We start from the raw sequence: 10,200 nt of genomic DNA, 5'->3' as shown, positions 1-10,200 counted from the left end.
TTATTTTACTGATATAAATTATATCTTTGAAGAGGACACTCCCCCACAACCCTCAAGGCAAGGTTAGCAATGTTTGGCCTAGGGGCATGCAAGGTTTTTATACAAGTTGGTGTTATAGAGATATAAAAAAGAACAAAATTAATTGGAAATCCAAAAGGCTTGCGCTCTCTTCAAAAATCAAAAGTGATTTGAGGGGAAATAACCCCTCTCACGCCACCCATTCGCCCAAACGCATCCAATCAAAAATTTTAAGATAACCATTTTGTTCAACGTAGTTGAATTCCAGATAGAAAATATGTTTTTGAGGACGACAATCCCCCACAGCCCTCAGGGCAAGGGTTGTAAGTTATGCCCTGGGGGTATATAAGGTTTTTATAGAAGGCGTTGTCGTAGAAATCTCAAAAAAGGTTCATTCGAATGCAAATTCAAATAGCCAATGCCCTTTATAATAGTCAAAAGTGATTGGAGGGCAACTAACCCCTCTCACGCCCACCTTTTCTCCAAACACATCCAATCAAAATTTTGAGATAGCCATTTTATTAAACATAGTTTTAAGTTCTGGAAATTAGGTCTTTGAGGATGACAACTCCCCCACAGCCCTCAGGGCAAGTGTTGTAAGTTATGCCCTGGGGCTATATAAGGTTTCGTATAGACAACTTTGTCGTATAAACTTCAGAAAGGGGTCATTCGATTGGAAATTTAAATGGCTAGTTCCCTTTTTAATAGTCGAAAGTGATTCTAAGGTTACTGACACCCCTTCCACGCCCACCATTTCCCCAAACACATCCCATCAAAAATTTGATATAGCCACTTTGTTCAACGTAGTTGAAAGTTCTGGAAATTATATGTTTGAGCAGGACACTCCCCCCACAGTCTTAAGGGGGAAGGGTTACAAGTTTTGCCCTTGGGGCATATATGGTTCTTATGAAAGGGATGCTCGTATAAACTTCAAAGAGGGATCATTTGATTGGAAATTGAAAGTTCTAGTTCACTTTTTAAGAGTCAAAAGAGATCGGATGGCAACTAGCCCCGCCTCCTCCACGCCCTAAATGCATCAGATAAAAATTTTGAGATAGGCAGTTTGTTAAAAATAGTTAAAAGTTCTGATAAAAAAAACTCCGGTGTCGATACAGCTCCCCAGGGCCCGGAAGTAGACGTTGTAAGTTATGCCCTGGGGGCATATATGGTTGTTATGGAAAGGATGGTCGTATAACACTCCTTAGAGGGCTCATTTGATTGGGAATTGAAAGTTGTAATTCACCTTTTTAGAGTCAAAAGTGATTGGAGGGCAGCTAGCCTCCCCCCACACTCCATTTATTTTTTTTCCCAGAGGCACTTCACACAGAAGGGGTTATCGTATAAATTCCGAAGAGGTCTCATTCGTTTGGAAATAGAAGGTTCTAGTGCCCGTTTCAAGAATTAAAAGTATTCGGAGGGCAACTAGCCCCCCCCCCCCCCAAGCCCTTTTCCCCCAAATATATCTGATAAAATTTGAGGTAGCCATGTTGTTAAAAATAGTTCAAAGATCATATAAGAAAACTCCTGTGTCGACAACCCCCCCCCCCTCCGGGCCAGGCAGGCGTTGTAAGTATTTCTCTGGGGGCATATATGGTTCTTATGGAAGGTATGCTCGTATAAACTTCAGAGAGGGTTCAGTCGAATGGAAATTGAAATGTGCAGTTCATTTTCTCAGTGAAAAAAGATCAGAACGCAACCTGTTCCTCCTATCCTCAAAAGCTTTGGGCGTATAGGAGAGATAAACCCAACCGATGAGAATTTCAATTGACCCTTTTGTTAAAAATAGTTAAACCATCAGATATTAAAACTCCAGGATTGACACAATCCCCCAGGACCCAGGGATAGGCGTTGTAAGTTATACTCTGGGGATATATATAGTTTTTATTGAAGGGATACTCGTATAAACTTCAGAGAGTGCTCATTTGATTGAAAATAGAAAGTTCTAGTTCACTTTTAAAGAGTCAAAAGAGACCGAAGCTTAATCTAGTCCCTCCATGCCCAAAACTATATGCGTCTTGAACAGTCTTGGAAAGTATAAACAGCATCAAATTTAATATTTGATGTATAATGATATTAATTATTGAAAGATTCATCAGTTCAAGAGTTTATTTCACTGTAATTATATTTTTATTTTCAATACTGTAAGAACTGGAAAAGAAAATATTTGTAATATAATCCGTTTTTAGTTAAGCACCAATGACGCAGTAGGCTTTTGGTTTTATTTACAGTTAGGAAAGGAGGCAGTATCCAAATACTTGTTTGTAGGGACACTATATTCGTCTCTAACAACTTTAAAAAGAGCTAATAAATTAAACTGAATATTTGATGTATAACGATATTAATTGCTGAAAGCTCATCAGTTCAAAATGTTACTATAATTTTAATGTTTATTTTCAATATTAAGTACAAAAGAAAATATTTGTCATAAAACTGGTTTTCAGTAAAGCGCCAATGACGCAGAAGGTTTTAGACTTTTACAGTGAGAGAAGGAGGTCTTACCCAAACTCTTGTTTGTGGTGATTTTTGTTCGTTTCAAGCTTGATTTGCATATTCAATTTAAGTTTCTCTCGTTTTAAGATTTATTAATAAATTTAAAAAAGCAAGACAACTCAGATTATAATGCCATAAGAGCAATGCCGTCTCTGAGTTGGTAGTATTTGTTTTATAAGCTAAACGCCCCCAAACTAGCCATCTTATAACTGCCAGAAGTAACGACACATAACGAAGCTGTTATTGGTGCTTTCAATGGGGGGGGGGCTTATGTCCTTTGATTTCCATGACATCTGTAGGTCCTAACGCTTGTTCTTATCGTATGTTATATTTTCTGTTATTTTCCTAATTTTTTGTTTTTGAAGTTGTCCCCTCCATAAGAGAATTTACAGCTGAAAAGAGTCACTAAAAATGCTGTGATATTTCACAAAATGCTTTAAAGGTCACAACACCTTGGACTCCGTGCGCATCCAATTCTGCTTTATTCTACTGTTGACTTTGAACCAAAAACGGCTATTTTGATATAATTCTCACCTATATCTGCCAAATCCTGTAGATCATTGGAAACGTCCCAATTCGAGGAAAGGATCTTTCTTGTCCCATTTGATAGTAATGTAACAACCATTTAGGGAACCGCCCCTCCCATTTACATTTTTCAACACTGTGGTTTTGAGATTGGACTAAAGCACATTATTGTTATGATTCATTAGAAAAAGCCAAAAGTCGTTAAGCTGCTGCTGACTGTGATTATGATAAATTAGTCAATGTGTTTCACTTCGAGGTAGCATACTGCGAAAAATAATTAATTTGGGTATTTATTTTTGCTGCAAACTTCTGCTAGCTTGAATCATACATCTTTTCTTTATAGAGTAAATCAAAACACGGTCATGACTGCTACTTAAGTTGCAAATATCATATGATTTTTGGATAATGAGTCAGTTCATATGTCAAATTTGTCAAAAATTGAGCAATTGTTTTTCCCCCAATCTTTAATTGAAATCCCTTTTTTCATGTTAATAAGGGCATGCTTATTATATTTAAGGCACAGGATATTAAAAGCCTCTTCGTTCTAATTTTGTTCAAGTTTTCTTTTACAAACAAGCAAGACCTAACTGCCCCTCAGAAAATTTCTGAGCACCGGGGTTAAAAAGATGGGGTTAGCTGAGTCGAAAAATACGAAAGGCTGTGTTGTCGCCGTCGAAGTGTTGAATTCTGGTAGAGGCGGGAAGATATGTTTCAAAATAAAAAACAAATCTAGTCTAACTTTTTAAAAGTAAGAATCTAAATTTCTCACTATTTAGCAAGAGACTCTGGAAGTTAGACACACTGACGAAAAAAAAAATTGTAGCCGAAAATAGTATAGTTTTTACTTCTCGGGCATAGGCTCGACGTAGATTAGCAAGGAAGGAGCTCCAGAATCTTAAGGGGAGGGCGATACTACAAAATAATCCTTTGCTTCAATATTTTAAAATTATTTTCTGTTTTCTATCAATTTTGGCTTAGAAAGTAGTCCTCCATTACAAGAAACCGCATGAAATTCAATCACGTTTCAAGTGAGTCAATAATCACAACAACATGTCTAAGGCGTATTTAGTTAATAATAACAGGGAACATCAAGCAAAAAAGTGATAATTTTATAAATTATCATTGAATACATTTTCACAAAACTGTTGTTACTGTATTTTGGGAAACATTTTTTGCTTTCGGCTTGTTATTAGCTTTAAGTAAAGACCTCCTTCAACTATTTAAGTAAAGACCTCCTTCAACTCCTTTAACAAGACCTCCTTCAACTCCTCCTCCACATTTACATTTAGTCACTTTTCAAGTGAGTCAACTAAGACACAAAAACTATCTTGCACGACATGAACATTTCGAAAAAAAGTGACACTTCCACAGTTTAACGTTGATGGCATTTTTACCAACATTGTGTCATTACGTTTGGGAAATACTTCCAGTTTTTGGCGTGCTATTAGTTTTCAATAATAAGAAGCGCCTTCCTTTCCCCTCAGCCAAATCCACGTTTAGTCACTTGTTAGGTGAGTTAATTGTCCTACAAAATTATCCTGTTTAAAAAGAACATTTCGAAAAAAGTGACATTTTACAATTTAGCATTGATGGCATTTTCCCATATATTTTGTTACTACGTTTTGGGAAACATTTTATGTTTTTGACGGAGTTTTAGCTTTAAGTAAGGAGAGTTGCCCTGTTTCAGCCCACGGTTACACTCAAATTTACTCGCTTTTCAAGGAAGTTAATAGTCACATAAAAATTATTATGTGTAAAACCAACATTAAAAAAAGTGAAATTTAATAGTTTAACGTTGACAAATATTTTGTTACTAAGTTTCAGGAATTTTTTTTTTACGTTTGGCAGACGATTAGCTTTGATTAAGGAGAGTTTTCCTGCTTCAACCCCAATTGCATCCACATTTACGCAATTGTTAAGTGAGTCAAGAACCACACAAATATTATCCTATATAGTAGTCACATAAATAGTCAAATGAAATACTATAATAGTCAGTATATTAATCACATAAAAATTCCTGTGGAAAATCAACATTAAAATAAGTGAAACTTAATAATTAAACGTTGACTAATATTTTGTTACTATGTTTCAGGATTTTTTTTGTTGTTGTGTGTGTTTGGCTGACTATTAGCTTTGATTAAGGAGAATTGTACTGCTTCAACCCCAACCGCATCCACATTTATGTGAGTTAGGTGAGTCAATTGCCTCAAACATTATCCTATATAAACTGAACCTTTAGAAAAAAAAGTGGGACTTTCCTAATTTACCGTTGATGATATTTTTTAAAATATTTCCTTAAACATGCTCTGTCTTCGGCTGTCTATTAGCTTACTTATTTTTCTATTCATTTAATTATAACACAAGAATCGTTTTATGCAAAATGAACACCTTTCTTATACATGGAATATTATAAAATTTATATAAAATAAAATTTATGTAAATACCTTAGATACAATGAAAATATAAAAAGTTGCACTTCCATAATGTAACATTAATGATATTTTATGAACGTTTTGTTGTTACATAATTGGGAACATTTTCTGTATTCGAATGACTCTTAGCTTTGAGTAAGCAAAATACCAACCTTCACCCCCATCCACATCCAAATTCTTTCACTGCTGAAGTGAGTTAAAAGTCAAACAAAAATTACCGCGTGTAAGATGAACGTTAAAAAAAAGTGACTCTTCCATACTCTAACATTGAGAACGTTGCTATAAATATTTTTTTTTATTATGTTTTGGGAAAATTTTTATGTTTTCGGATGATTATTACCTCTAAGTAAGAAGAGTTGACCTACTCCAACTCCAGTCACATCCATATTTGCTCGTTTTCAAGTGATTCAACAGTCACACACAAAAATAACCCATATAAAACTAATTATGTTTTAGAGGTAATTACTTGTCAAGAAAAAAAAAAAAAAAAAAACTGTCATCCTAATCCAACAATTGAGACAAATGTGCACTTGAACGAGGTTTTGACCTTACTCATCTAAGATTTACTGACACTCATAATTTACCGCTGATGACATTTTCACAAATATTTTATGAAGCATTTTCTGTTTTCGGCTCTATTAGCTTACTCATATTTCTAATGAGTCAATAATCACACAATAATCACCTTAAACAATATGTCTTAAACATCTTTTATTTATAGGCTATAAGAAAATTATTATAAAATTTATGTAAAATATAAAACAGAATTTAACACGCATCTTTTATTGATACGATATATAAAATAAAAGTGACCCCTTCATAAAATAATTTGTAGTTTTTTTTCCACTTTCTAATATTATGCTCCCTCTATTTAATTGTACGAAACGCGCGGTAATTATTTTACCGTAAAATATCATCGGATATCCGGAAATCGGTATTTGCGTAAGATGATAGCATTTCTTAAAGACGCTTTATTTCGAAACATCTGCTTAAATAAATCAAGCTATACAAAAGACTATCATGTCGGTTATGCAGACGAATTCTGAGTCCTATTTCCTACTGAACCGTATAAACTAAAGAATACGACCCTTGCGCGGCAGATGGAAAAAAATTTATACCCGAATTTACTGCTTACTTTTCAAAGCTGAAGAAATAAAGTGGGAGCTCCTAACTTCCCAGTGTACCAATACGTGGGAAAATGCATTTATAAAATACGAATAAAAATAGATACTGGTTACATCTCTTCTATCTAAGAAATTCTTCTGTCAAAATTGCTTATTGAATTCCGATTATCGGAGCTTAGAAAGACATCGAACCGTCAAATCTGGAAGAGCACGCGACGACTTGAGATGTGTTCGAAAAGCAGATGCCAACACCGAATTGATAGCATATATAGTTGCCAATTGGGAGGGGGAAATTTCCCCCTAGATTTCTAAAAATGCCGCTTTTCTATTTCCATTGGGAAAAAATAAATTGCCAACCGTATATCTTGAAAAATCTCCTTGTTCGTGCCCTCATTTTTAAAAAATAGAGAAAAAATCATTTCCTCCACCCAATGTTTTAGTGAGTTGGTGCCCCTGATAAAATAAACCTTTTTATGGGATATACGTTGGTAAATTTACCCGACATGGTCGTATCTAGGGGAGTTAGGGTCCCCACCCCCCACCCGAAGTCCCCCCCCCCCGAGTTGTCCATGTCTCAAAAACATAAAACAAATAAGTATCAACAAGTTTTATATGTTTTTTTAAAAGTATTTTAACCATCCCCCCAGAAAAAAATCTTTTTGTAACCCCCCACCCCCGAAAATATTCTGGATACGGTCCTGGTGCCCGGTATTCTTAAAGGGTGTTAATTTGACTAGCGCTTATTAGAACAGAATAACAAACTCTTTGCATTTTCACTGGATAAACAATGTATTTTAAAAGTGCAATTTTTAGAAAAACGTCTTTAATCAGCTTCAGTTGTTTAAAGCTTTTCTAACTGGACAACATTTCCTCAATATTTTTTTAATATAGGAAAAACTACTGGGAAGAAATTTTTGTAATTGGGGTGGGGGAATATTTATGAGGAGGAAGAAATAAAATATGCCTAAATGTACAGTACACTTGTCAAAGGTAAAGAAATAAAATAGAAATTGATAACATGAAGAAAAAGAAGAAAAAGCCAACATGAAGAAAAAGAGGTATATAAATTCTAAAACTATTCCTTACTGAGTCCCGATTATCACAATCTATAAGAGTATAAATGGCCTAATTTTGAAAAGTATATAGTGACTTCTGATACATTCGGAAAGTAGACGACTATACCGAATTGGCAAAATTGCTTTTTTATAAGAAATATTTTAATATAAGTACCACGGCCGTATCCAGGGGGAGGGGGGCTACTCACCCAAGAGTAACGTTGAAAGGATGTTATACTTTCATCGGTACTTGGAGTTTTTTTTTAAGTTTATTGCTTATTTTAAGGGTTTTTTTTTGTATTGTCCTGTGAACTCTTATCTGTACTAAATAAAAAAAAAACAAGTTTTTTTTAACTGAAAGTAAGGAGCGACATTAAAACTTAAAAGGAACAGAAATTACTTCCCTATTGTTCTTCGTGCTTTTGTTGTTTGTTATGGAAAGGCAGTGTGGTCTTCGTCACTATTTGTTCCTTATATGAAAGGGGCTGTCCCCTCCTCAGCACCTCGCTCTTTACGCTAAAGTTTTTTATTGTTTTAAAAAATAAAGTTGTGAGATAGAGTCAAACTTTAGCGTAAAGAGCGAGGCTTTGAGGAGGGGACAGCCCCTTTCATATACGGAATAATTTCTGTTTGTTTTAAGTTTTAATGTCGCTCCTTACTTTCAGTTAAAAAAACTTTTTTTTTGTTTAATTTAGAACGTTTTTGAATTAATGCAGTTTTGATTTTGGCTCACCGTACAAGAATAAATAAAACGAAATTTGCGTATTAATTTTACTTGTTTTTTGGCTAAATGGGTTTCTCGAAATTTTGTTCTGACGTAACTTACGAATTAACCTACAAAACAAACTTCTATAGTCGTATGTTTTTATTACACGATATTCGATATTCTAAGACTACAGGATCAATATAATCACCCCTGGGAAAGAAAAACAAAAAAACAAACAAATAAACACGGATCCCTGATCTTTCTTCTGGCAAAAAATACAAAATTCCACATTTTTGCAGAGGAGCTTGAAACTTCTGTAGTAGGGTTTTCTGATACGCTGAATCTGATTGTTTGAGTTTCATTAAAGTTCTGTGACTTTTAGGGGTTGTTTCCCCCTTTTTTTTGAAAATAAAGCAAATTTTCTCAGGCGCGTAACTTTTGATGGATAAGACTAAGGCTGATAAAACTTATATATTTGAAATCAGCTAACACTAAATTGGGAGTCATTGAAACCCCAGCATACAAAATATAGGAAAAAAAAAAATTGTAACTGTAATTTTTTTTTCAGGGATTTGATGAAACGGTTGAAGATCAGTAGCGGTGCCGAGCTAAACACTTGATGATTATTTTTAAGGGTTCAAAATGTCTGAACTCATATTAGCATCATTTAATTAGTTTTTTGGAGGGGATGGGGTTGGGGTGTTTTTTGTCCACTTCTTTAGATTTTGAAAAATTTTTTTTTTGGTATTTAATTGATTGTTTGGTACTCTTGTACTAAACGCACCCTTTTATATAGTGCTAGTTTGGTTAATGCTAATGAAATAAAATAAAATTGGATGAATATATAATAGTTTAGAAACAAATTTGGGCTATATATTTGAACATTAGAGGGGGGGGGGCAAAGCATACCATATATTAAATATGTAGCCTAACCTAACCTAGGTACCTTTTCCCACCCTAAAACCCAAAAAACAACAAATTAAATACAGTTCTTGCCTTTGTTTACATCCCAGAAGGCATTGTAAATCTGTTTTCATCACGCATCTTTGTTTATTTCGTGATTGGTATGCATTGCCTTATATAAAAGAGTGCGTTTAGTACAGGAATACCGACTGTTTTTGCATTTTCATTGGGAAAAATGAAAAAAAATTGAAAACTGCCCCCTCCATATTTTGAATACACACTATTGCCCCCTCCCCCTAATTTTCACAAATTGACACCATTAAATCCAAGCTGGTGGTCTTCTTCTACTAAGTACTAGCTGATAACACTGTCCTTCTTTTAATAGAATGCTCTTTTGCAAAGATCCTAAAGCCTATATTTTATAAATATTGAGTAGGTTTCTTCTTGATGAAGCTGATTTTCTGTTCTGCCTGACAGTTATTTGTTTGAAATTTTGCTTACTTTTCAAAGCCTTCAAGAAGCCGAGAAACGCCATCTTCCCAACATTGCAAAAGTGTAGAAACAAGTTTCTCGGCAATTTCAATAGATGAAATGGTACAAGATTCGTTTAGACTTTATGATCCAAAAGGTGGTATGTTATATGTCATAAATTCTGAAGGAGAGTAAAAAAGGAAAAATATTGTTTTCCTTCTTTGCACAAGGAAATTTGTGTTTTTCTCTTAAGATAAGATCAGCACAATTTTGATAATCACTTCTCAAAATTCTATCTACTTCTACATTTGGGAAAAGGGGATTAAGGAAAACATAGCTCTTGTAAGTATTTTTAAAAAATTATGGGCGTTATATTATGTGTTTGTGCTGACTGAAAAGCTAGTCCTTTTTTGGTATATATTTTTGCATAAGATAATTTTAATCCGTGTAGGCTATATCGCGATGGATTTTAAAAG

General features: G+C 34.3%; 1 long non-coding RNA gene across 1 annotated transcript; it reads left to right on the top strand.

Moving 5' to 3' along the window:
- The first annotated feature begins 5,123 nt into the window (after window positions 1-5,123).
- LOC148941606 (uncharacterized) lies at window positions 5,124-9,656 on the top strand. The gene is made up of 2 exons (XR_016143284.1): window positions 5,124-5,225; window positions 8,919-9,656. It is a non-coding gene; the product is annotated as an uncharacterized LOC148941606 (long non-coding RNA).
- Window positions 9,657-10,200: the final 544 nt, after the last annotated feature.

This window comes from Artemia sp. Qi Xiang Cuo, chromosome 18, assembly GCF_049724085.1.
Source record: "Artemia sp. Qi Xiang Cuo chromosome 18, ASM4972408v1, whole genome shotgun sequence".
Taxonomy (NCBI): Eukaryota; Metazoa; Arthropoda; class Branchiopoda; order Anostraca; family Artemiidae; genus Artemia; species Artemia sp. Qi Xiang Cuo.
Note: the sequence above shows the minus strand (reverse complement) of the source record. Positions and strands in the feature narration are given on the sequence as shown.